The 24,314-nt window shown below is 39.5% G+C and overlaps 1 protein-coding gene across 6 annotated transcripts in view; it reads left to right on the top strand.

The window, feature by feature from the left end:
* The first annotated feature begins 450 nt into the window (after nucleotides 1-450).
* ART3 (ADP-ribosyltransferase 3 (inactive)) overlaps nucleotides 451-24,314 on the top strand; it is an 81,024-nt gene continuing 57,160 nt past the window's right edge. For all 6 annotated transcript variants that reach the window (XR_006386768.1, XM_044268105.1, XM_044268103.1 and 3 more), the window contains exon 1: nucleotides 451-545. The gene's annotated coding sequence lies outside the window, so the exon portion shown is untranslated. The remainder of the gene's footprint in view (nucleotides 546-24,314) is intronic.

Here is a 24,314-nt window from a genome sequence, read left to right as displayed (position 1 = left end):
TTATGTCAGTAAATAGATTAATCCTCTTTTCCCTGTCTTCTATACTCCTCACAGAATGCTACCATTAACATGTATTGAGCCAGGAGCAGTGGGTTGTACAAAGTAGCTTCAATCTCACCATAAACCTCAGAGAAATCATTTTTCTCACAACAAAGGCAGCTTTGTGGATAGGCCTTAAACTGGCCCCCTGGAAAATGACTGTAATCCACAACTGTCAGGTCAATGTGGATATTCATGTTAATTTTCTGAGTTGGGAAACAACATGTCTATTGTTAGGGGTTAGAAGCATGTGAGAGATTAGCAATGAGCACATTTACAAACAACTAATTGAAGGAAGTTTCATTCAGTAAGAGGGAAAATTATGCAGTAGCTTCACTTATCATTAGTTTACTTCCATGCTATTCAGAGAAGCTGGAAGAGAGAGGAAAATAGATCTGGCTGGTATTATTTCAGGGCTAGTTGGAAAACAAGTAATACACAAAAGGATCGTGCCTGGAGAGATGAGTCCTGCATGTGAATGTTAAAGGAGCAGCTATGTATGTAAGGTATGAAGCTGCGTTGGATTTATTTGTATATATATTTTAATAGGATAAGAAAATACATGCTTATAAGGAGCCTTTCAGTACATGTGACTTGCCAGTTGCAACTAAAGGTTAATCAGTGTAATGTTCTAAATAGGAGATAGAGTTGAAACTATAAAAACAGGAGGACTAGAAGGATTTTTTTTTAATTACAGTTATTATCTTTATACTTAGAATAAATGACACTTTTGGTTTCAAAACAAATACAACTTCTAAATATTTAGATTGGCTATGTATTATTTTTACTTTGTACATTATGCTGAGCGCTATTTTCCTTTTTAATAAAAAGCCAACAAAACTCTATTCTCATTTTCTTATTTCTCAGATTTTCCTAACTTCCTGGTTCCACCTTAGGCACATATACTTACCTAGCTTACTTTCAGTGTTTCTTACTTCCCTATTCTTAATTCCCTATTCTTTAACGTGGGGGTAGGTAAGTAGTAGGAGCTGTAGTCGGGAAATTCGGCTCACTCCTCAGTGCTAGTTCCTCCTGCACATCTTGCATCTGTACCAGTCATGGGGTGAATATATGGTGGTAATAGAATGGGTGATAGAGAGCACAGCTGCCACCATTTGTTGGATGGCTGGCATATGCCACTGTACATACCTGTCTCACTAGTCCTCAGTAATTCTGTAAGGAAGGGCACCACCATCAACTGTTTAAAATGAGGCTTCACAAGATTATGTAACTCTTCTTCAAAACATTTAACACATTCAGTAACACTTTAGTGAGTAACAGAATTAGGACAGTGATAAGCACACTGGAGTTCTCTGAGTTCCCGTCTGTGATGAAATGGGAGTGAAAGGCAACCTCAGAGGTCTGACTTTGTGACTCCCAGATATAAGCCTCCTGAAAAATAGAAAACTCAAAAGAAGATTGGAGTAGAAGACTCAGTATGGAACAATTTTGGATAAATAGACTCTTAGGGTCCGGGTGAAAGAGCAGTTGGGAAAGCTTGAGAAGGTCTAGAAACCATGTAATTTATATTGTGAGACTTCTTAAACTTTTCCCTTTGTTAGTATTATTTATCCTCTATTTGCCCATCATGACTAGCAGTAGTGACTCGTAGAAAACTTCAGAACAACTTATGCTTATGCCAGGTATAGAGAAAAAGGAAAGAAGCCGGTGTTCTTCATACAGTTAGCTGAGGTGGACCACTGGCTACTGGTCTTAGGCAATAGTGGAAGTCAGTGCAAGAGACAGCCAGCAGGTCAGTGCCTCTCCTTGGGAACTGATACTGAATGAAGGCCTTAGATCTTCCAGGGGAAGTAGGAAGGATAAAGAAGGAGGTGCTGAAACTGTTTTAGGACATCATTGTTACCTGTCACTGTGCTGCTCCTTATTGTCATCCCTTTATCTGACTACCTTCCCCCTCTTCTCTAGCCCGTGTTTCAAATCCTTTCTTAGAGTTCCAGCAGCCCTAGTTTCTACCTGTCTCCTCATCCCAGGCCCCTTCCCTTCTTGTACCTTTGAAGTTTGAAATTACATATTTGGAAAAGTTTGAGTTTACATATTTGGAAGGATGCCAGGAGTCAGCCCAGCTAGTAGATGGATTCTGTAAGAGTTGAACCAGTGGAGGAAGAGTATTACTTCTAGCTCTGGAGTCTTCCCCAAATCTGAAGAATGTGCAGAGTCCAGAGCTGAGTCTGGAAAACTAGAGAGAGGCTGTGAACATAATGCCAAATTTGAGGGCTCAGAAATAGGTCTCACATTGCCAGGAATCCAAGAGTTAGGGAAAGAGAAGAAAAAAGAAGTTATAGAGTAAACGGGGAGCAGCCTTGGGAATTGCCAAGAATAAGCATTATTGCTTAACAGCAGCAGAGTAATAAGATATTGAATGATTTTGATATACCAGGAAAGAGACAGAGTTCCTGTTGTCCATCAGGTTAGGGACAGAGCAAATAAGAAAAAGAGATGTATTCTGACATCTTAAGTTGAGACCAGTAGTATGTTTCTCCCTGAAAAAATAATACATATTAAGTTAGCTACATTTCTAGGCTAGCCTGCTAATACAGAGTTCCCTCATAAGGCACTTGAAATAGAGACTCTGGGGGAGGCATGCTGATCAGTTACTTTGTTTTTTAAAGATTTTATTTATTTATTTATTTGACAGAGAGGTCACAAGTAGGCAGAGAGGCAGGCAGAGAGAGAGAGGGGGAAGCAGGCTCCCCACGGAGTAGAGAGCCCAATGCGGGGCTTGATCCCAGGACCCTGAGATCATGACCTGAGCCGAAGGCAGAAGCTTAACCCATTGAGCCACCCAGGTGCCCAGCTGATCAGTTATTTTATAGAATATTACACAAATTTGGCTTATTCTTATGTTTTCTCATAACTATAATGAGGTTATGCATTTTTTGTTAAGAAAACTACAAAATACTGTTATGTCTGTATCTGTCATGAAGAACTATCACAGACTGAAGGAGACTAAGAAAAACTAACTAAATACAATGTAGATCTTGAATAGGATACTAGAAAAAAAGGACATTGGTAGAAAAATTGGTGAAATTAAATAAAGTCTGTAGTTTAATTAATACTATACCAGTGTTCATTTTCTCTCCTTGGTAATTGTACTATGGTAATATAAGATGTTAAAAGGAGGAGAAGAGTGAAGGAGGTAAGGGTACACTACTATTTTTGCAACTTCCTAAAAGTCTAAAATTAACTCATAGTTAAGAATAATATCTAGGGGCGCCTGGGTGGCTCAGTGGGTTAAAGCCTGATAAGATAAGATAAGGCTTATCTTATTTGACAGATAAGAAAACTGGATATAGAGAAGTAAAAAACATGCCCAGTGTTATATGATTATTAAAAGGTCACGTGGCTACAGAATGACTGTTGGGATTAAACTGAGACATTCTGGATCCAGAAATTCATTGTATCATACTGGATTTCATTGTGCTTCTGTATGTATGCACGCATTTCCCCTTGCTGCTCTTTCTCCTCCCAAATATATATGACTTAAAAATAATTCATAAAGAGACAGGTTCAAGATGGCCATGTAGGAGAATCTTGAACTCACTTCCTATCACAGACACAACAGATTTACAACTACATATGGAGTAATTTCCTCTGAGAAAGACCTGAAAATGAGATGAACAGAACCTCCACAACAAAGGATAAAAGGACAGCATTAAAACAGGTAGGAGAGGCAGAGACATGGTCTTACAAACAAACAAAACACAGCAAAAACCCCACTGCAGATAAAGCAATCCACAACCAGGCAGAATCCCAAAACTATGGAACTTTTCCTTGATAAGCAAGGGTCTCTGCTGTGTATCAGCCACCCCAGCCTGCCCAGGAGAGCTGAGTCCCTTACATGCCTGGCTTTGAAAACCAGAAATTGTGTTCAGGAAAACCACAGAACTATAGGGGATGGAGAAAACTTGGCTCTTTTAAAATTTTCTTTAAGATTGTATTTATTTGAGAGAGAGAGAGAGAGAGGAAGAGAGGGTGTGCATGAGCAGGGGAGGGGTCAGAGGGAGAAGGATAAGCAGAATCCCTGCTGAGCAGGAAGCCTGAAGTAGGACCTGATCTTAGGACCCTGAGATCATGACCTGAGCTGAAGTCAGATACCTGACTGACTGACTGAGCCACTTAGGCACACCAAGAAGAACTTGCTGCTACTAAGTAGCTTGTATACATACTCCGTTGCCATTGGACCCAGTGCAGAAATACCAGTTTGGAAAGCACCTAGATTATAAGTGAAGGACGTACACTTACTAATCTTGAAGTTTCTGCCTAAAAAGAGGAACTTTTGGGGACTGTGCTGGGATAGAGACACTGGTAGGTGCTACTTTTGCAATCTTATTCTAATGTGCTGGTGCCGGCACCAGCATTTGCCATTTTGGAACTCTTCCTCTAATCTGTTGGCACAGGAGGGCACAACCTGCTGAGGGCCCAGCCCACCCCTACAGTGCAGTCTGGCATCACAGCCAGACCAACAAGAGCTCCAACTACTCTCATGTGTGGCCTTACCAAAGCAGGCAGGTGTGTACCACTCCCACACAGAATGCCCCTTGAGTGCTTGGCATTGGTGGCCAGAGGGGATAGCACTTCTGAGTTCCATTGTCTATTTCTTATGCAAAACTACTCCTTCAGGGATGGGAGATGTACTTGATTTGCCTAATACATAAAAACAAAGATGCAGGCAAAATGAGACAGAAGAATATGATCTGAATGAAAGAAGAAGACAAGTTCAAAAAAAGACCTTGATGAAACAGAATTAAGAAATGTGCCCATAGGGCGCCTGGGTGGTTCAGTGGGTTGAGCCACTGCCTTCGGCTAGGGTCATGATCTCAGGGTCCTGGGATCGAGCCCCACATCGGGTTCTCTGCTCTGCGGGGAGCCTGCTTCCTCCTCTCTGCCTGCCTCTCTGCCTACTTGTGATCTCTGTCAAGTAAATAAATAAAATCTTTTTTAAAAAAATAAAAAAATAAATAAATAAATGTGCCCATAAATAGTTCAAAGTAATGGTCATAAAGGTGCTCACTGAACTTGGGAGAAGAGTGGGTGAACACAGTAAGAACTTCAACAGAATTAGAAATATAAGAAACTGTTAAACAGAATTTAGCTGAAAAGTACAATAACTTAACTGAGAAATTAATTTACTCGAGGGATTCAATAGCAGATTGAATGAAGCAGAACATGTCAGTGAGCTGGAAGACAAAGTAGTGGAAATTACCTAGACAGAACATCAAAGAGAAAAAAGGTTTTTTTTTTGTTTTTTTTTTTTAATTTATTTGACAGAAAACACAAGCAGGTGAGTAGCATGCAGAGGGAAGGGGAGAATCAGGCTCCCTAATGAGCAGGGAGTCTGATGTGGGGCTTGATCCCAGGACCCTGGGATGATGACCTGAGCTGAAGGCAGACACTTAACCAACTGAGCCACCCAGGTGGCCCAAGAAAAAAGAGTTTTAGAAAGTAAAACTACCTTAAGTTCTTTTGGAACAACATCTGGAGGGATAACATTTGCTTTACAGGGGTTTCAGAAAGAGATGAGAGAGAAAGTGCCAGAAAATTTACTTCAATAAATAATGGCTGAAAACTTCCCTAATCTGGGAAAGAAAACAGGTATTCAAGTTCTGGAAGCCCAAAAAGTTCCAGATATGATGATCCCCAAAAGATATATACCAAGACACTTTATAATAAAAATTGTAAAAGTTAAAGAGAGAATCTTAAAAGCAGTAAAAGAAAAACAACTTGTTATATATAAGGGAAATTCCAAAAGGTGGTTGGTGGATTTTTCAGCAGAAACATTGCAGACCAGAAAGATGTGGTATGATACACGCAAAGTTCTGTGAAGAAAAAAACTTCCAACCAAGAATTCTCAAACTGGAAAGGTTATCATTTGGAATTAAAGAGGCGACCTAAAGAGTTTTCCAGATAAACAAAAACTATAGGAGTTCATCACCACTAACTGGTCTTACAGAAGTGCTAAAGAGACTTTAAAGTGAAAAGGGATTAATTATTAATAAGAAAACAAAAAAGTAAAAATATCACTGGAAAAGGTCAACATATAGTAAAGATAGTGGATAAATAACTTCTAAAGGAAACATGAGAGTTAAAGGTCAATAGTAGAATTAACTAAAACTATAATAAGTTAAGGGATACATTAAAAAGATGTGTAATGTGACAGGAATATAAAACACGAGGGATGAGTAAAAATGTAAAGTTCTGGAATGTGTTCAAATTGAAATTTCTATTTATCTTAAAACCAACTTTTAAATATATAATACGTTATATGTGAACCTCATGATAATCAGAAGCAAAAACTTACTGTAAATACACCAAAGAAAATGAGAAAGGACTCTAAATATCACACTAAAGAGTACCATCAAATCACAAGGAGAGAAAGAAGAAGGAACAGAGAGGATCTATAAAAAGAACCAGAAGGGGCACCTTGGTGGCACAGTTAATTAAGTGACAGGCTCTTGGTTTCAGCTCAGGTCATGATCTCATGATCCTGAGATCAAGCCCCATGTTGGGCTCCATGGTCAGCATGGAGTCTGCTTGAGACTCTCTTCCTCTACACCGCTTGCCCATTCATTCTCTCTCTCTCTCAAATAAATACATCTTTAAAAAACAACAGGATACAATTAACAAAATGGCAATAATTATATAGCTATCAATAATTAAATGTAAATGGACTGAATTCTCCAAAGATAAATAGTGGCTGAATGGATTAAAAAAAAAAAAAGATGAGATCCAGGGTGCCTGGGTGGCTCAGTGGGTTGAGCCTCAGTCTTCAGCTCAGGTCATGATCTCAGGGTCCTGATAGAGCCCCGAATTGGGCTTTCTGCTCTGCAGGGAGCCTGCTTCCCCTTCTCTCTTTTTGCCTGCCTATGCGATCTCTCTCTCTCTCTGACAAATAAATAAATAAAATCTTTAAAAAAAAATGAGACCCATCTGTATATGCTACCTATAAGAGATTCACTTCTGAAGTAAGGACACAGAGAATGAAGTGAAGAGATAGAGAAAGACATTGCATGGAAATGGAAGTGAAGAGAAACCTGGTATAGCTATACTTAACATCAGACAAGATATATGTTTTAAAAAATAATTATTATCAAAATAGATTTTAAAGCAGACTGTACTAAAAGATAAGGGCATTACATAATGATAAAGGGGTCAGTCCGTAGGAGAGATAAATAAATATGCACCTAACATAGGAGCACTAAAATATATAAAGCAAATATTTACAGACCTAAAGGGAGAAATTGACAGCAGTGCAATGACAGTAGGGGACTTAAACACTCCACTTACATCGCTGGATAGATCAGCCAAAGAGAACCAATAAGGAAACAGCAGCCTCACATGGCAAATTAGACCAGATGGACTTAAAGCTATGTATGGAACATTCCATCCCAAAGGAGCAGAATACTTGAGCATTCTTCTCAAGTGCACAGGGAACATTCTCTATGATAGATAATATGTTAGGACACAAAACAAGTCTTAATAAATTTGGAAGGTTGGAATCCTATCAAGTATCTTTACTGACCACAATGGTATGAAACTGGAAATCAATTAAAGAAGAAAACTGGAGGGGCACCTGGGTGGCTCAGTCAGTTAAGTATCCAACTCTTGGTTTCAGCTCAGGTCATGACCTCAGGGTTGTGGGATCAAGTCTTGCACAGGTCTCCCCACTTGGCAGGGAATTTGCTTGATTTTATCCCTCTGCCCCTCCCCTCACTTTTTCTCAATGTAACTCTTTAAAAAAAAAGAAAACTAGAAAAACCACAGAATTGTGGATATTAAGCAACATGCTACTGAACAACCAGTGGGTCAATGAAGAAACCAAATGAAAAATCAAAAATTACCTTGAGATAAATGAAAACAGAAATATGATATACCAAAATCTATTGAATGCAGCAGAAGCATTTCTAAGTGGGAAGTTCATAGAATTATAGGCCTACCTCAAGAAACACAAAAAAGGGGCGCCTGGGTGGCTCAGTGGGTTAAGCCACTGCCTTCGGCTCAGGTCATGATCTCGGGGTCCTGGGATCGAGTCCCGCATCGGGCTCTCTGCTCAGTGGGGAGCCTGCTTCCCTCTCTCTCTCTCTGCCTGCCTCTCCATCTACTTGTAATTTCTCTCTGTCAAATAAATAAATCTTTAAAAAAAAAAAAAAGAAACACAAAAAATATTAAATATCAAACTTTACACCTAAAGGAATTAGAAAAAGTACAAATGAGGCCAAAGATTAGTAGAATGGAGTAAATAATAAAGATTAGATGAGAAAGAGACCAAAAAGACAAGATAGATCAGTGAAACTGGTTCTTTGAAAAGATAAAAAGGAGATAATTCTTTCAGCTAGATGCACCAAGAAAAAAAGAGAGGGCTCAAATAAAATCAGAAATTAAATGAAACTAATATAAGTCTGTATGTTAACTGTATTAGAATTAAAATGTAAAAAAAATCAGAAATAAAAGAGAAATTAATGAAGAAATATATAAGATCATAACAAACTACAGTAGACTCTTGAACAACACCAGGCTTTAAGGGAACCAACCCCCTGCACAGTCAAAAATCCACATGTAAATTTTGACTCTCCCCGAAATTACTAATAGCTTACTATTGACTAGAAGTCTTAACTGATTAATAAAAGCAGTAATTGAACATAATTTTTATGCCCTATTTATAATATACTATATTATTAAACTAGGGAAAATAAAATGCTAAGAAAATTATAAGGAAGAGAAAATACATTTGTAGTACCATACTGTTTATATTGAAAAAAAAAATCCATGTATAAGTGGATCTGCATGATTTAAACTCATAGTTCAAAGGTCAACTGTACTATAAACATTTATATGCCGACAGATTGGACAACTTAGAAGAAATGGATAAATTGCTAGAAACACAATCTTCTAAGACTGAATCATGAAGAAATAAAAAATCTGAATAGACAGAGTTCTAGTAAAAAGATTGAATCATAATCAAAAACCTCCCAAAAAAAACCCAGAGCCAGACAATTTCACTGGTGAATTCTACCAAATTTTAAAAAAAGATTTATTACCTGTTGTTCTCAGTCTTCTAAAATGAGGAAGGAATGTGTCTAAACTCATTTAATGAGGCTGGCATTACCTGGATACCAAAACCAGACAGGGACACCACTAAAAAAGAAAATCAGAGGCCAGTGCCCTTGATGAACATAGCTGCACAAATTCTCAACAAATTCAGAAGACATTAAAAGGATTATATGCCACAGTGAAGTGGGATTTATTCCAAGAATGCAAAAATGGTTCAACGTCAAAAAAACCAATCAGTACAAATACACCCCATTAATAAAATAAAAGATAAAAACCATATGGTTATCTGATTAGATTTTTTTAAAAAGCATTTAACAAAATTCAGCATCCATTTATGATAAAAATATTCTTGACAGTGTAGTAGAGAGGAAACATACCTCAATGTAATAAAGGCCATATGTGACAACCCCACAGCTATTATCATACTCAGTGGTCAAAAGCTAAAAAAGCTTTTCCTTTATGGTTAGAAACAAGTCAAGGAAGTGCACTCTCACCACTTTATTCAGTATGGTATTGGAAGTCTTGGTGACAGCAATATGGCAAGCAAAAGAAATAAAAGTCATCCAGATTAGAAAAAACTAATAAAACTGTCCTTCTTTGTATTTGATATGATACTATATACAGAAAACCTTAGTTTCTCCTAAAAAGCTATTAGAATAAACTAATACAATAAAGTTAGAGGGTGAAAAATCAATACACTCTTTCATTCTCTTTTCAGAAATTTCTCATAGCATGCTGACTGTTGTAGATAGCAACTGTGTAGGAAACTAGGGAATCCCGTCTGAGATGGTCTGATAAGCCTTTATGAGTGCAATTGACCCTTGAACAACATGGGTTTGAACTGTATGGGTCCAGTTATATATGGATATATTTTGATATAGTACTGTAAACATATTTTCTCTTACTATTTTCTTAATTTTCTTTTCTCTAGCTTTATAAGTATATAAGTATACTATATAAGTATATAGTATATAATCAACTACTTATGTTATTCATAGGGCTTCTGGTCAACAGCAAGCTATTATGTTTTTGGGGAATCAAAAATTATACATAAATTTTCAACTGTGTGGGGATTTGGTTTCCGTAATCCCTGCATTGTTCAAGGGTTAGCTGTAAAGTGTTAATTTCTCATAAGTAACAGTTGCAGTCTGTACAATAAAATTAAGTAGAATCTACATTTCATGTCCATGTTACTCAAAGCAGTCTACAGATTCAGTGTAATTCTTGTTAAAATTCCAATGGCATTTTTCATAGAACTAGGACAGATAATTAAAAATCTGTATAGAACAACAAAAAATACCAAACACCTAAAGCAGTCTTGAGAAAGAATGAAGCCAGAGATATCATGCTTCCTGGTTTCAGACTATACTATAAAGCTATAGTACTCAGAACAGTATGGCGTTAATATAAAAACAGACACAGGATGCCTGGGTGGCTCAGTGGGTTAATCCTGTCATAGTCCCAGGGTCCGGTCCCGTCATGATCCCAGGGTCCTGGGATAGAGCCCCACATCAGACTCTCTGCTCAGCAGGCAGCCTGCTTCCCCCTCTCTCTGCCTGCCTCTCTGCCTGCTTGTGATCTCTGTCTGGCAAATAAATAAATAAAATCTTAAAAAAAAGAAAACCAGACACACAAATCAATGAAACAGAATTGAGAAGCCAGAAATAAATCCACATGTATATGGGTATTGAATTTATGACCAGGAAGCCAAGAATCTTCAATGGAGAAAGGATAATTTTCTTCAATGTGTGGTGCTGGCATAACTGAATAGCTACACACAAAAGAACAGAAGTAGAGCATTATCTTGATACACAAAAATTAAGGTGGATTAAAGAAATGACCTGAAACCATAAAATTCCTAGAAGAAAACATAAGTAAGCTTGTAAACATGGTAAGCTCCTTGACACTGGTCTTAATGATGTGTTGTGGGCCTGACTCCAAAAGCAAGAGAAACAAAAACAAACAAATGAGACTATATCAAACTAAAAAGCTTCTGTTCAGTGAAGGAAACCATCCTTCTGAATACAGAAGATCTACTGTATGTTAACTGTATACAGAAGATCTTTGCAAATCATATAGCCAATAAGGGGTTAATAGCCAAAATACATAAAGAAGTCCTACAACTCAGGACCCCAGGACCATAACCCAAGACAAAGGTAGAGTCTTTAACCCATTGAGCCACCCAGGCGTCCCTATTTTAAACCCAACTTGGTAGCCGTTGTAACAGTGGCTTTGTTTGTATTCTTTAAAATGAAGGGAGATTATGATATATGGAGTACTTGTAGATAGGACCTTTGGGAGTTTGAATGAATTACTTGAGTCTGGTTACCAGAGACTGAACCCAAACTTCCCGTAACTGCCAGAGGTAGAGGTTTCTACAAGGTGCATATTACTCTGAAGCAAGATACTATCTTTTAGTCAAAGAGAAAGTTGATAAAATGCATATATTAACAGTTTACTGAGCTTTATAATTCTAGGAATTAATCAGTGCCGATGCATTTGTTTAGAGAAATTCATTTCTTTCTGTCATCAGGAGCAAAAAAAGAAAAAGCAACTAGTTATTTAAAAGGTGAGAAGAAGCCCGGCTAGCTCAGCCGGTAGAGCATGAGACTCTTAAAAGGTGAGAAAAAGAGCAGAAAATGTTATTTCTCGGTTTTCAGTTTAAAAGATTGATAGTTGAACCTTTGAATTTTTATCTAAAACCTTGAATTAAGTGGCTTTTAACTTACATTCTCAATTGATTTTTCTGTTTTTGTTTTTTTTTTTTTTAAGTTTGATTTATTTGGGGAGGGCATGCACAAGTGCAGGAGAGAAAGAAGCAGACTCCCTGCTGAGCAGGGCCTTCGCAGGGCTCAGTCTCAGGACCCCAGCTGGGATCATGACCTGGGCCGAAGGCAGATGCTTAATTGACTGAGCCATCCAGACGCCCCCTCAGTTGATTTTTCTACTTGTAGGTATCTCAGAAGAAAAATAAATGGTTTTGACTTGCCATTCAGTACTCCCTTTACATATTCAAGCAGTCCCTAATTGTGTGGACAACTCAGTAAAACTACTAAATAACTCTGACATCTTAAAAAATGAATTAGTGAAGTTCACTAACATTAAGGGTAGGGGAATTTACATAAAAAAACCCAACCAAGCAATCCATATAAATATTAGTTGGAGAACTCCCACATTTTTACATGTCTGATGAGGAGAGATGAGGGTCACTGAATAAACCGTCAGCTAGATGAGTTGGATGTGTAGCACTAACACTAAGAAAATAAGCAAAAGGGTTTTTTATAGAGATATGGTCAAGAAATCTGTGAGTTATGGGTTAAGAAATCAGAACCTACATTTTTGTAGATGTTAAAATGGTGGTGCAACTTTTAAACTTGAGAGATCTCTCCAGGACAGTAACTTTGATTTATCTGCTATTTTCTCCTAATTGCTTTACACAAAACTTTTTTCCTTATTTGTGTGTGTGTGTGTAACACACACATATATATATATTATATATATATAATGTAAATATATATGTATATATATGAATGAATATTTAAGTTGAGGTATAATTGATATACAATATTATTTTAGTTCTAGGTATATACAGCATGATCTGATATTTGTAAATGTTGCAAAATGATCACTACAAATCTAGTTAATGTCCATCACAATACATACAGAATTTTTTCTTGTGATAAGAACTTTTAAGATCTACTTTCTTAGCAACTGTCATGCATGTCATACAGTACAGTATTAACTAGAGTTGCCATGCTGTCTGTTACATCCTCTCGACTCCTTTCATGCTGGAACATTGTGCTTTTTTTTTTTTTAAAGATTTTATTTATTTATCAGAGAGAGGGGGAGAGAGCGAGCACAGGTAGACAGAATGGCAGGCAGAGGGAGAAGCAGGCTCCCTGCCGAGCAAGGAGCCCAATGTGGGACTCGATCCCAGGACGCTGGGATCATGACCTGAGCCGAAGCCATCTGCTTAACCAACTGAGCCACCCAGGCGTCCCGACATTGTGCTTTTTGACACCCTTCCACCATTTCACCAACCTCCCAACCCCCCACCTCTGGCCATCTGATTTCTCTGTGAGCTTGGTTGTTTTTTAGATTTCCACATGTCAGATGAGGTCAAGTAAAGTCTGTCTCTCTTTTTTTTAAGACATTATTTATTTATTTGACAGAGACAGAGTGAGAGTGGGAACAAAAGCGGGGGGAGTGGGAGAGGGAGAAGCAGGCTCCCTGCTCAGCAGGGAGCCCGATGCGGGACTTGATCCCAGGACCCTGGGATCATGACCAGAGCCGAAGGCAGATGCTTAACTACTGAGCCACCCAGGCACCCCTAGTAAAGTCTTAATAAATATATTTATGTAATTCTTAGCTTACAAAATCTAATTAATTTATAAGGTGCCTGAAGTTCAAGCCCAGTAATACTGTAGACCTTAGCCATTACATAATAATAGCCTCTTTTAGAGCTGTTGTGAAGGTGTTGCCAAAACTTCTTTCTCTACTTTCTTTCTCTTTCTGGCCACTAGCCACTGTAGCCCTGTACCTGAATCTATCCTATGACAAGAAAAAGTAGGCTGGGGACCGCTGTGATCTCAGGAAAACCTGATATTTGCAATAGAGAAAGAAGGGGAGACATGAGGAAACAGGAAACCTCAGAATCTCATGCATTGCTTCTGGTTTAGAAAAGAGTATCCCTGTGGTTAGTGAAACTGTGCTGCTGCTGAGAGCTGAAGGATATATAATAATCACTTAATACTAAATGGTGTGTTAGGGTTAAACATGGAGGAACCCTGAGTTACAGAGTCAAATATCTATTTCCTAGTTTTATTAGCATTGTCATATATTCTACTTAAGTTATTGATTGATACAGGGCATACCTCATTTTACTGACTCCACTTTACTGCACTTTGCAGATATGTTTTTTATATAGATTGAAGATTTGTGGCAATCTTGTGTTGAGCGCCATTTTTCCAAAAGCGTTTGCTAACTTTGTGTCTTTCTGTAACGTTCTGGTAATTCGTGTAATAGTTCAGGCTTTTGCATTATTATTATATTTGGTTTTGGTGATTTGTGATCAGTGATCTTTGGTATTACTATTGTATTTGTTTTAGGGAGTCATAAGTTCTATTAGATGTAATAAGGGAGTCACCGATTATATAAGATGGTGAACTTAATAAATGTTTTGTGTGTTCTGACTGCTCTGTTGTTCCCTCATTTCTCTCCTTCTCCCTCTTTTCCCTGAGACACAACATATTGAAAATAAGCCAGTTGCTAATCCTACAGTGGCCTCTTAAGTGTTGAAGTGAAAAGAAGAGTCACATGTCTCTCACTTGAAATCAAAAGCTAGAAATGATTAAGTTTAGTAAGGACGGCTGAGATGGGCTGAAGCTGAACCTCTTTCATCAAACCGTCAAGTTGTAAATGCGAAGAAAAAGTTTTTGAAGGAAAGTGCTGCTACAGTGAACGTATGAATGGGAAGAAAGTGAAACCGGCATCTTGCTGATACGGAGAAAGTTTTAGTGATCTGGTTAGAAGATCAGACAAGCCACAACAGTCTTAAACCAGTGCTTAATCCAGAGCAAGGCCCTAATTCTCTTCAGTTCTATAAAGATTGAGAAAGGTGAGTGACTTACTGGACATGTTTAAAGCTCACACATGTTGGTTTAGGAGGTTTAAGGAAGGAAGCGCATCTCCATGACGTCAGAGTACAAAGCGAAGCAGCAAGTGCTGGTACAGAAGCTGCAGCGAGTTATTCGCAAGATCCAGCTGCGGTAATGAATGAAGTGGCTAAATTAAACCGAGTTTCAGTGTAGCTGTTTTGTCTATCGGAAGAAGATCCTATCTAGGACTGTCATAGTTAGAGAGGAGAAGTTAATACCAGGCTTCAGGGCTTCAAAGGACAGGCATACTCTCTTGTTAGGGACTGATGTAGCTGGTGATTTAAGTTCAGGCCGGTGTTTATTTACCATACCAAAAATCCAAGCCCCATGTTGAGCTCTGTGCTCAGTGGGGAGTCTGCTTGAGATTCTCCCTTTACCTCTGCCCATACCCTCTTCCTCCCAACCCTGTTTTCTCGCTTGCTCCCTCCCTCTAAAATAAGTGAATAAATCTATTTATCTTTTATTTTTAAAATTAAGTTATATTTTTCAGTGTTCCAAGATTCATTGTTTATGCACTGCACCCAGTGCTCCATGCAGTGCATGCCCACCTTAATACCCACAGGCTCACCCATCCCCTTGCCCCCTCCCCTCCAAAGCCCTCAGTTTGTTTCTCAGAGTCCACAGTCTCTCATTGGTTTGTCTCTCCCTCCCGATTTTCTCCAATTCACTTTTCCTAATGTCCTTATGCTGCATCTCCTCAGCCTGCGCTCTGTTCAGTAAAAAGAACAACAAAGCCTTGGCAACAGCAGCACATCTATTTACAAAACGGTTTAATATTTTTTTTTCAAATTTCCATTTAAATCCTAAGTAGTTAACATACAGTGTAATATTGGTGTCAGGTGTACAATATAGTGACTCGGCACTTCCATACAGTATTTTAACCCCACTGTTAAGGCCTAATGCTCAGAGAAAAAAGGTTCCTTGCAAAATATTACTGCTCGTTGGCAGTCTACCTGGTCACACAAGAGCTCTGTTGAAGAAATGTAGTGAGATTAATATTGCTTGATGCTTGCCACCATAACTTCCATCTTGCAGCTCACGCATCAAGGAGTAATTTCAATTTTTCTTATTTACGAAATTAATTTTGTAGGGCTACTGCTGCTATTAATAGTGATTCTTCTGATGAATCTGACAAAATAGATCAAAAGCCTTCTGGACCTGGGTTGTTCAGTCGGGTAAGCATCTGCCTTCAGCTCAGGCCATGACCTGGAGTCCCAGGATCAAGACCAACACTGGACTCCCTGCTCGGCAGAGAGACTGCGTGTCCCTCACCCTGCGCATGCTTTCTCTTTCTCGCTTGCTTGCTCACTTGCTCTTTTGCTCTCAAGTAAATAAATAAAATTAAAAACGAAAAACACCTGAAAAGGATCCACAATTCTGCATGTCATTAAGAATACTAGTGACTCATAGGGAGAGGTCAAAATGTTGACATTAACAGGAGTTCAGAAGACATCGATTCCAGTCTTCATGGATTCCTTTGAGGGGTTCAAGACTTTAGTGGAGGCAGTAACTGCAGATGTGACGGAAATAGCAAGAGAACCAGAAGTGGAGCCTGAAGAGGGGATTGAATTTGCTGCAATCCCACGATAAAACTAACTGATTCGGACTTGTTTCTTATTGATGAGTAAAAGTGCTTTCTTGGGGCACCTGTGTGGCTCAGTTGGTTAAACATCTGCCTTCGGCTCACGTCATGATCTCAGGTTCCTGGGATCAAAACCCACATCGGGCTCTCTGCTCAGTGGGGAGTCCGCTTCTCCTTCTCCTCTGCTTGTGCTCTCTCTATATATATCAAATAAATAAGATCTTTTTTTAAAAAGTGGTTTCTTGAGATGGGATCTATTACTGGTGAAGACACTGTGGAGACTGTTGGGATAACAGCAAAGAGCTTAGAATATTACATAAGCTAGCTTTATTAAAGTTATTAAGCTAACTTAAAGCAGGAGCAGGGTTTGAGGAGATTTACTCCAATTTTGAAAGAAGTTTTACTGTGAGTGAAATGTTGTCAGACAGCATCACACGTTACAGATAAATTGTTTGTGAAAGGAAGAGTTGATTGAAGCAGCAAGCTTAAGGAACTGCTACAGGCGCCCCAGCCTTCAGCAGCTGTTACACTGATGAGTCCGCAGCGTCAGCGTTGAGGAGAGAAGACCTTCTACCAGCAAAAAGATTACGACTTGTTAAAAGTTCAGATGATGGTTAGCGTTTTTTAGCAGTAAAATATCTTTTAATTTAGGTATATGCATTTTGGGGGCTCCTGGGTAACTCCTGGGTCAGTAAAGTGTCTGACTCTTAATCTTAGCTCAGGTCTTACCCTCAGGGTTGTGAATTCAAGCCCCACATTCAAGCCCAGCATGGAGCCTACTTAAAAAACAAGGCATGCACATTTTTAAAAAAATATAAGGGGAGGTGAACCATGAGAGACCATGGACTCTGAAAAACAATCTGAGGGGTTTGAAGTGGCGGGGGGGTGGGAGGTCGGGGTACCAGGTGGTGGGTATTATAGAGGGCACGGCTTGCATGGAGCACTGGGTGTGGTGAAAAAATAATGAATAATGTTTTTCTGAAAATAAATAAATTAAAAAAAAAAGAAGTTAAAAATAGAGCTATCCTATGACCCAGCAATTGCATTACTAGTCATTTACCCCAAAGATACAGATGTAGTGAAATGAATGGACATGTGCACCCCAGTGTTCATAGCAGCAATGTCCACTGTAGCCAAATGTGGAGGAAGTCAAGTCTCCCTGATATGAGGAAGTAGTGATGCAACATGGGGGCTTAAGTGGGTAGGAGAAGAATCCATGAAACAAGATGGGATAGGGAGGGAGACAAACCATAAGTGACTCTTAATCTCACGAAACAAACTGTGGGTTGCTGGAGGAAGGGGGGTTGGGAGAAGGGGGGTAGGGTTATGGACATTGGGGAGGGTATGTGCTTTTGGGTAAATTGGAAGGGGTGGTGAACCATGAGAGACTATGGACTCTGAAAAATAATCTGAGGGGTTTGAAGTGGCCGGCGGGGTGGGGGGAGGTTTGGGTACCAGGTGGTGGGTATTATAGAGGGCACGGCTTGCATGGAGCACTGGGTGTGGTGAAAAAATAATGAATACTGTTTCTCTGAAAATAAATAAATTGGAAAAAAAATATAATGCTATTGTACACTTAAACTATAATAGAGTATACACATAATTTTCATAACACTGGGAAACCAAAAAATTTCATTTGACTGACTTCTTTGCGATAATGTGTTTTAATACGGCTGTCTGGAACTGAAACTTCAAGATCTCTGAGGTCTGTCTATATAGGAAAGCATTCTTTTGAATACTGTAGAAATTAAGGAAGGAGATCACTTAAATAAAAAATCTTGATAAGCCACTTACCCCAGAGACTGGTGTAGACAGTATGAAACAACTAGGATGTCTACAGGTACAAAACAAAAGCCAAATCCGCAGAAACTGTGTTGAGACAGCGCATCAGTTTAAAAAGGTGATGTTATTCATTGGGAACATGGAGTAAGAAGCAGAGTTTGGTACAGAGACTATGGAGATTGTGTCTTGCTAGGATAGTTCCTTATTTTAAAGTATTATGAGTTCCTAGGTTATTAGTCGTAAGCCAAATTCACATGTAAAGATTATTTTCAAGGTACATCTACCGGGGAGGGAGGTGAGAGGATGAGGTGGCGGGTGATGGACATCGAGGAGGGTATGTATTGTGGTGAGAGCTGGATGCTGGGCAAGTCTGAAGAATCACAGACCTGTGCCCCTGAAACAAATAATATATGTTAATTGAATTTTAAAAATTGAAAAGACAAAAAAGAAATACCACTGCTACCCCACCAACTGAGATAATACTCCCAAAACAAATGAATTTTGAATTGTCCAGCATTGGATTGCTTACCTATGGAATGAGTTTACCTCAATATAAAAGATAATTTAGAGAGGACTATAGGGTGCTTATAATAATTAGCTTAGTTGCTTCTGCCATGTAAAAATCACACAATAAAAGAAAAGAGACTGTGTCCCATGTTCCCACCTTTCTACCACCTGTCCTTTTATTTTTCCCCTTCTGTTTTAAATTTCTTCTTTCTGTCATCTCTCTCTGGGGCTGAACTTTTCATACTACCCCAGCAAGAGAGGATGATACCAGCTTGACAGTCAAAGTTGTGTTCTAGAGGTTTCTTCCAGTTGTTTCCCAGTTAAACAATCCTTTGAATGCAGAGTGTAGGATGCTATTCTGAAACCATGATGTGTAACAGCTTTGGTTAGGGGTGGTGGGAGCAGGTAGGGGTAGGGAGTGGGTGGCAAATTACTTTCTTGGCGTAGCTCCGTATCAGTCTGAAGTTTGATTTAGAGTTGGGGAAGGCTACTCTTAGAATGGTTTATGACTTAAGAACTGGGAGAAGCAGGGTGCCTGGGTGGCTCAGTCAGTTGGGCATCTGCCCTTGGCTTGGGTCATGATCCTGGTGTCCTGGGATCAAGCTCCGAGTTGGGCTTCTTGCTTAGCAGGAAGTCTGCTTCTCCCTCCCTGTGCTCATGTGCTCCCTCTCTTTCCTTCTCAAATGAATAGATAAAATCTTTAAAAAGGGGGGGGGGCGCTGGGAGAAGCTTTAGAACTATGACTCTTAAATAGCCAGAGGTTTGGTGAAATACTGTGAAAGACTAAAGAAGTAAAGGTGACTTAAGAAGGAAAAGCTGAGTCAGGTACTGTCGTCATCACTAGTCATCAGGCAACTGAGTATATGAAAAGAGTATTTTCCTCTTCATTAAGAATTTTAGGTTTAGTCTAGATTCTACAAACTAACTAGAGTATTCCCTGAATCTTAATTCCATAATTTGAGAAATAAAGGGCTACTGAATCAGACAGTTTCTTTTTTTTTTTAATTTTTTAAAGACTTTATTTATTTATTTGACAGAGAGAGATCACAAGTAGGCAGAGAGGCAGGCAGAGAGAGAGAGGGAAGCAGGCTCCCTGCTGAGCAGAGAGCCCGATGCGGGACTTGATCCCAGGACCCTGAGATCATGACCAGAGCTGAAGGCAGTGGCTTAACCCACTGAGCCACCCAGGTGCCCCCATGAATCAGACAGTTTCTAAGTTCCCTTTAAATTCTAACAGTCTGAGTATTGGTGTTCATCAGAGCGCTTCATGCCATTGAACCCCTTCTTTATGGAATTCACTTCCTTTGGTTTCTGTGGTATTGTACTCATGGTTTTTCCTTGTGTCTCTCTGCGTGTTCCTTCTTCGCAGGCCCATCTTTCCCTCCCTGTTAATTGTCATCCATCCATCTGTCTTTTCTCTCTTTCTTCCTCTTTCCGTTTCTCTTTTCTCTCTCTCTGATTCAGACCTAGATAATCTTATCACTTTCTGTCCTGTGTCATTAGCCATGTGTTAGGCAGTATAGTCAATGATAATGTTTCAGTAATTACATATACATCACTTGTTCCCAAGTTATATTTCTAATCCAGACCTGTTTGAGTTCTAGACCTAGATATACAACTATATATAGTATAGTCAGCATAGTATAGTCAGTATAGTCAGTATAGTACAGTCAAGTCAGTATAGTATAGTAATATAGTCAGCATCCCCCTTTAGGTATTTAGGAGGCACCTCCAACTCAACATATCCAAATCCGATGTCATAAATTCTTTCCTCCTGTGGTAGACCCACTCGGAGCACGTGGGACTATCACCCACCAGTTGCAGCCAGTTGTGCAAGCCAGAAATACGGGAGTTTGTTTCTTAACTGATTATCCTGCATCTGTTCTGTTCTCTTCTCGAATCAAATCTCCACAGTTGGAGCCTGAGGGATCTTTTTCAAAAGGCAGATCCAATCTTGTGTCTCTGTGATATTCTTAAAACATTCTGAAAGCCTTCAGGATTAAGGACCAATTAATTACAGTGGCCCCGCCTGCCTCCCCGGCTTCATCCTCCACCACTGTGTCCCCGGTTATCCAGCACCGGCAGTACTTTTCTTTCAGTTCCTCCAAAGCTCCGGAGTCCTTCCTACACATCCCATAGTGCCTTTGTCTTGCACATCCCCTTCTCCTTACACATGTTGCTCATTCTTCTGCTTTTACTCTAGTAACTTTTTGAGTAGCCTTCCCTGATCCTTTAGTCTAGGTCAGATTCCATTAATTAATTAACTATAAAGTAGGCTGCACACCCAGTGTAGAGCCTAATGCATGGGGCTTGCACCCATGACCCTGGTATTAAGACCTGAGCTGAGATCGAGTCAGATATTTAACTGACTGAGCCACCCAGATGCCCCCAGTTTCCTTTATTAAATAGTCTCATAGAGGGATTCCTGGGTGGCTCAGTTGTTTAAGGAACTGCCTTCAGCTCAGGTCATGATCGGGATTGAGTCCCACTTTGGGCTTCTTGCTCAGTGGGGAGCCTGTTTCTCCCTCTGCCTTCTGCTCCCCCTCCTTGTGCTCTTTCTCTCTCACACTCTGACAAAATCTAAAAAAAAAAAAATTTTTTTTTAATTGTTTCATAAAATGTCTTTTTCATACCACTGTCTCAGTTTATTATCATATACTTCTTAATTAGTGTTTGATACCTGCCTCCCCCACTAGACTATGTAACTAGTGTTATAAGGGAAAGACGGTTTCCTGTTTTTGCTCACTGTAGATTCTTACATAGTTCACATGATATATCATATCACATGATAGATAAGAATTATCTGTAGAGGGAATAATTTTACGTAGCTGTGCAGTGCAACTTTTTTATTCAGCTTTCATCAAGGTCGGCACAGGAGTAAATGTGGAACAGTAGAATCTTTAGCCTCTCCCTTTCTGTGAGATTTTTCCCCCAATTAAGATACTAATCATTATGCCTTTCTTAGCTTTGGATTTAGAGAAATAAGATAAAAGCAAGCAAAAAACAAAACAACAACAAAAAGAACTCCCTCCTCTTTATATTATCAATCTGGCTGCTCTCCATTTGTTTCCTTTCCAGTACAACTCCTGGAAAGCAGAGAGCAAAGTGTTTGAGAACATGAGCTCAAGCTAAAAGACCAGGATTCAGGTTTCAGTTTTGCTACTTCTAGAGGTATGACCTTGCTTCAGCTCTTCAAGTGATAAAGTGAAAGAAATAATAGTTCTTTATAAGGTTGCTTTGAGGGTCAAATGACAGTATGTATGAAGTGCTTAGCAATGTGTCTGGCCCATATTTAATGATCAGTAAATGTTAGCAGTGATTGTCATCGTCGTCGTCGTCATCATCATCGTTTTTAATAGTACGGTGTCCCCTTACTTCACAATTCATAGGTTGTAGCTCTGACTCCAGTGTGACTTTACTTGGAGATAGGGTCTTTAAAAGAGGTAATTAAGGTTAAATGAGGTCATAAGAGTGACGCCCTAATCCAATAGGACTGGGTCCTTACTAGAAGAGGAAGAGACACCAGGACATATGCACAGAGAACAAAGACTGTGTATGGACACAGAGAAAAGGTGGCCAACTGCAGGCCAAGGAGAGAGGCCTCAGGAGAAACCTTGACCTTGGCACTTTGATCTTGGACTTCTAGCCTCCAGAACTGGGAGAAAGTACATTTCTATTGGTTAAGCCACCCAATTTGTATATTTGTTATGGCAGCAACAGCAGACTAATACAGTCATCATCATCACATCCTTTCAGTAATGTCTCTGCATAGTCTCTATACTTTCTCCTTGACCTACCTGATACCAGATTTTTTTTTCTTTTGTTGAACAGTCCAAAGCTACTGGTTATTCTTATAAAACAAGGTTCAGAGGACTCTTTTTGTTTCTTATCTAGCTTGACTTCTTTGTGGTCTTATACAATTAACTTTTTTCTTCCTCATGAGAATCTCTTTTCTTATAACTTAAGCTTAGTCTGCTTCCTCATTTCCTTCTATAACTGCTCTCCATCTGCACCCAAATATCTGTGTTCTCCGGGGCATCATCTTCTGCTTCCAATCCCACTACAGCTATGAGCTAATATGGGAGGCACAGTAACAGCTCCCCAAGTATGTCCATTCCTTAATCCCTGGAACCTGTAACTATGTTATATTGTACGGCAGGAGGAACCTTGCAACTGGAGTTAAGGTTGTGGATCTTAAGATGCATATATACATAAAGCAGAACCAGTGTAAACACACGGACACTTAGGAGTGAAAGCGAACAGCCGGACACAAAAGAAGGGAGCTGGATTCAAGTATGAGAGGGGCTCCTCCCGATCTTGTTGGTTTGGAAGATGCAGGATGGTGACCACCTCTAGAGTCTGGAAATTCCTCTAAGCCGAGAGCCAGCAGGGAAGCTGGGATCTCAGCTCTACATCTTCAAGGAGCTGAATGCTGCCAACTATCTGAATGAGTAGAGAAAGCGATCCTCCCCTGGAGCCTCTAAAAAGGAATTAGCCCTGCTAACCTGTGGAGAGCAATGTTGGGCTTCGGATCTAGGCACGCTAAGATAATACATTTGTGTTGTTTTAAGCCATTCAATATGTGATAATTTGCTGTAGCAACAATAGAAAACTATTGTAACTATTGACTCTTAGATTTGAAACACTATCTCATATTTCTTTCCGAACCATAAATTCAGCTGCCTACTGGATTATCTTCTCTGTGATATCCTGTAGGGACCTCATACGCATTACAGTGAAATGAAACTTCCCTCTAAAACCTGCTCCTCTTTCATACCTTGATTGTTACTGGTCTTACCCTTTCAGTCACCTCAGTCAGAAATCTGGGAATCAGCTTACTCTCCTCCTTCTGTTTTACACTATCCCTCTAGAAATCCCTACCCCATGTCATTCGTTACCAAATCTTTTTGATTCTAGGTTTGTGACACTGATAAGAGTCAGGCTTCTGCCACTTCTCACTTGGATTTCTCTACTCTATCAACACATTGCCTTGCCTCTATTTAAAATTTAGAGCTAATCTGTATTCACGTTCTGTGAAGAAACAGGACCTTTCTGAAATTGGGTACTTCTCCCTTGCTTCACGGTTTTCCATTGTCATTTCAGAAAAGTCCCAACTTCTAAGCATTACACACAAGGCTTTTTTATGATCTTGGCCCCTGCTTACCTCCCTAGCCTTCAGTCTCCTTAACGCATACCATGCCGTCCAGCTAGATTGTGTAACTTGTATTTTCTTCAGTGTGTGCTGCTGTTTTATGTGCCTTGTCCACACTCTGAAATCCGCCTGGATGCTGTCTGGTTTCTTCTCCTGACTACTGTTTGGTTCCCAGGCTTCAACTGAGCCGCCACTTCTTTCAGCCCCTCTTCCCCAATTCAGGCTGAAGTAGTTGCCCTCCTTTGTGGACCCGTAGTGGCCCATATATATTTCTGACCTAGCACATACCTCATTTGTTTATGTGGTATCACTGCTCTCTAAACTATAAGTTCTTTGACGACAGGGGATTTCACTTTTATTTTTGTGTCTTAAGCACCTGTTATAGTGTCTGATACTTAGGGGCTTAATAAATAATATACTTTAAAGAGTGAATAAGAAGAATTCCAAAGTACAGGATTGTGAAAAAGTGGGTTTCCACATAAATTTTTAGAATATCTTTCCCTGTGCAGTCTAAGGACAGTATTAG

This window comes from Neovison vison, chromosome 11 (assembly GCF_020171115.1).
Source record: "Neovison vison isolate M4711 chromosome 11, ASM_NN_V1, whole genome shotgun sequence".
NCBI classification, from domain to species: domain Eukaryota; kingdom Metazoa; phylum Chordata; class Mammalia; order Carnivora; family Mustelidae; genus Neogale; species Neogale vison.
The sequence above is the reverse complement of the archived record's forward strand: the minus strand, read 5'-3'. Positions and strand labels throughout refer to the sequence as shown.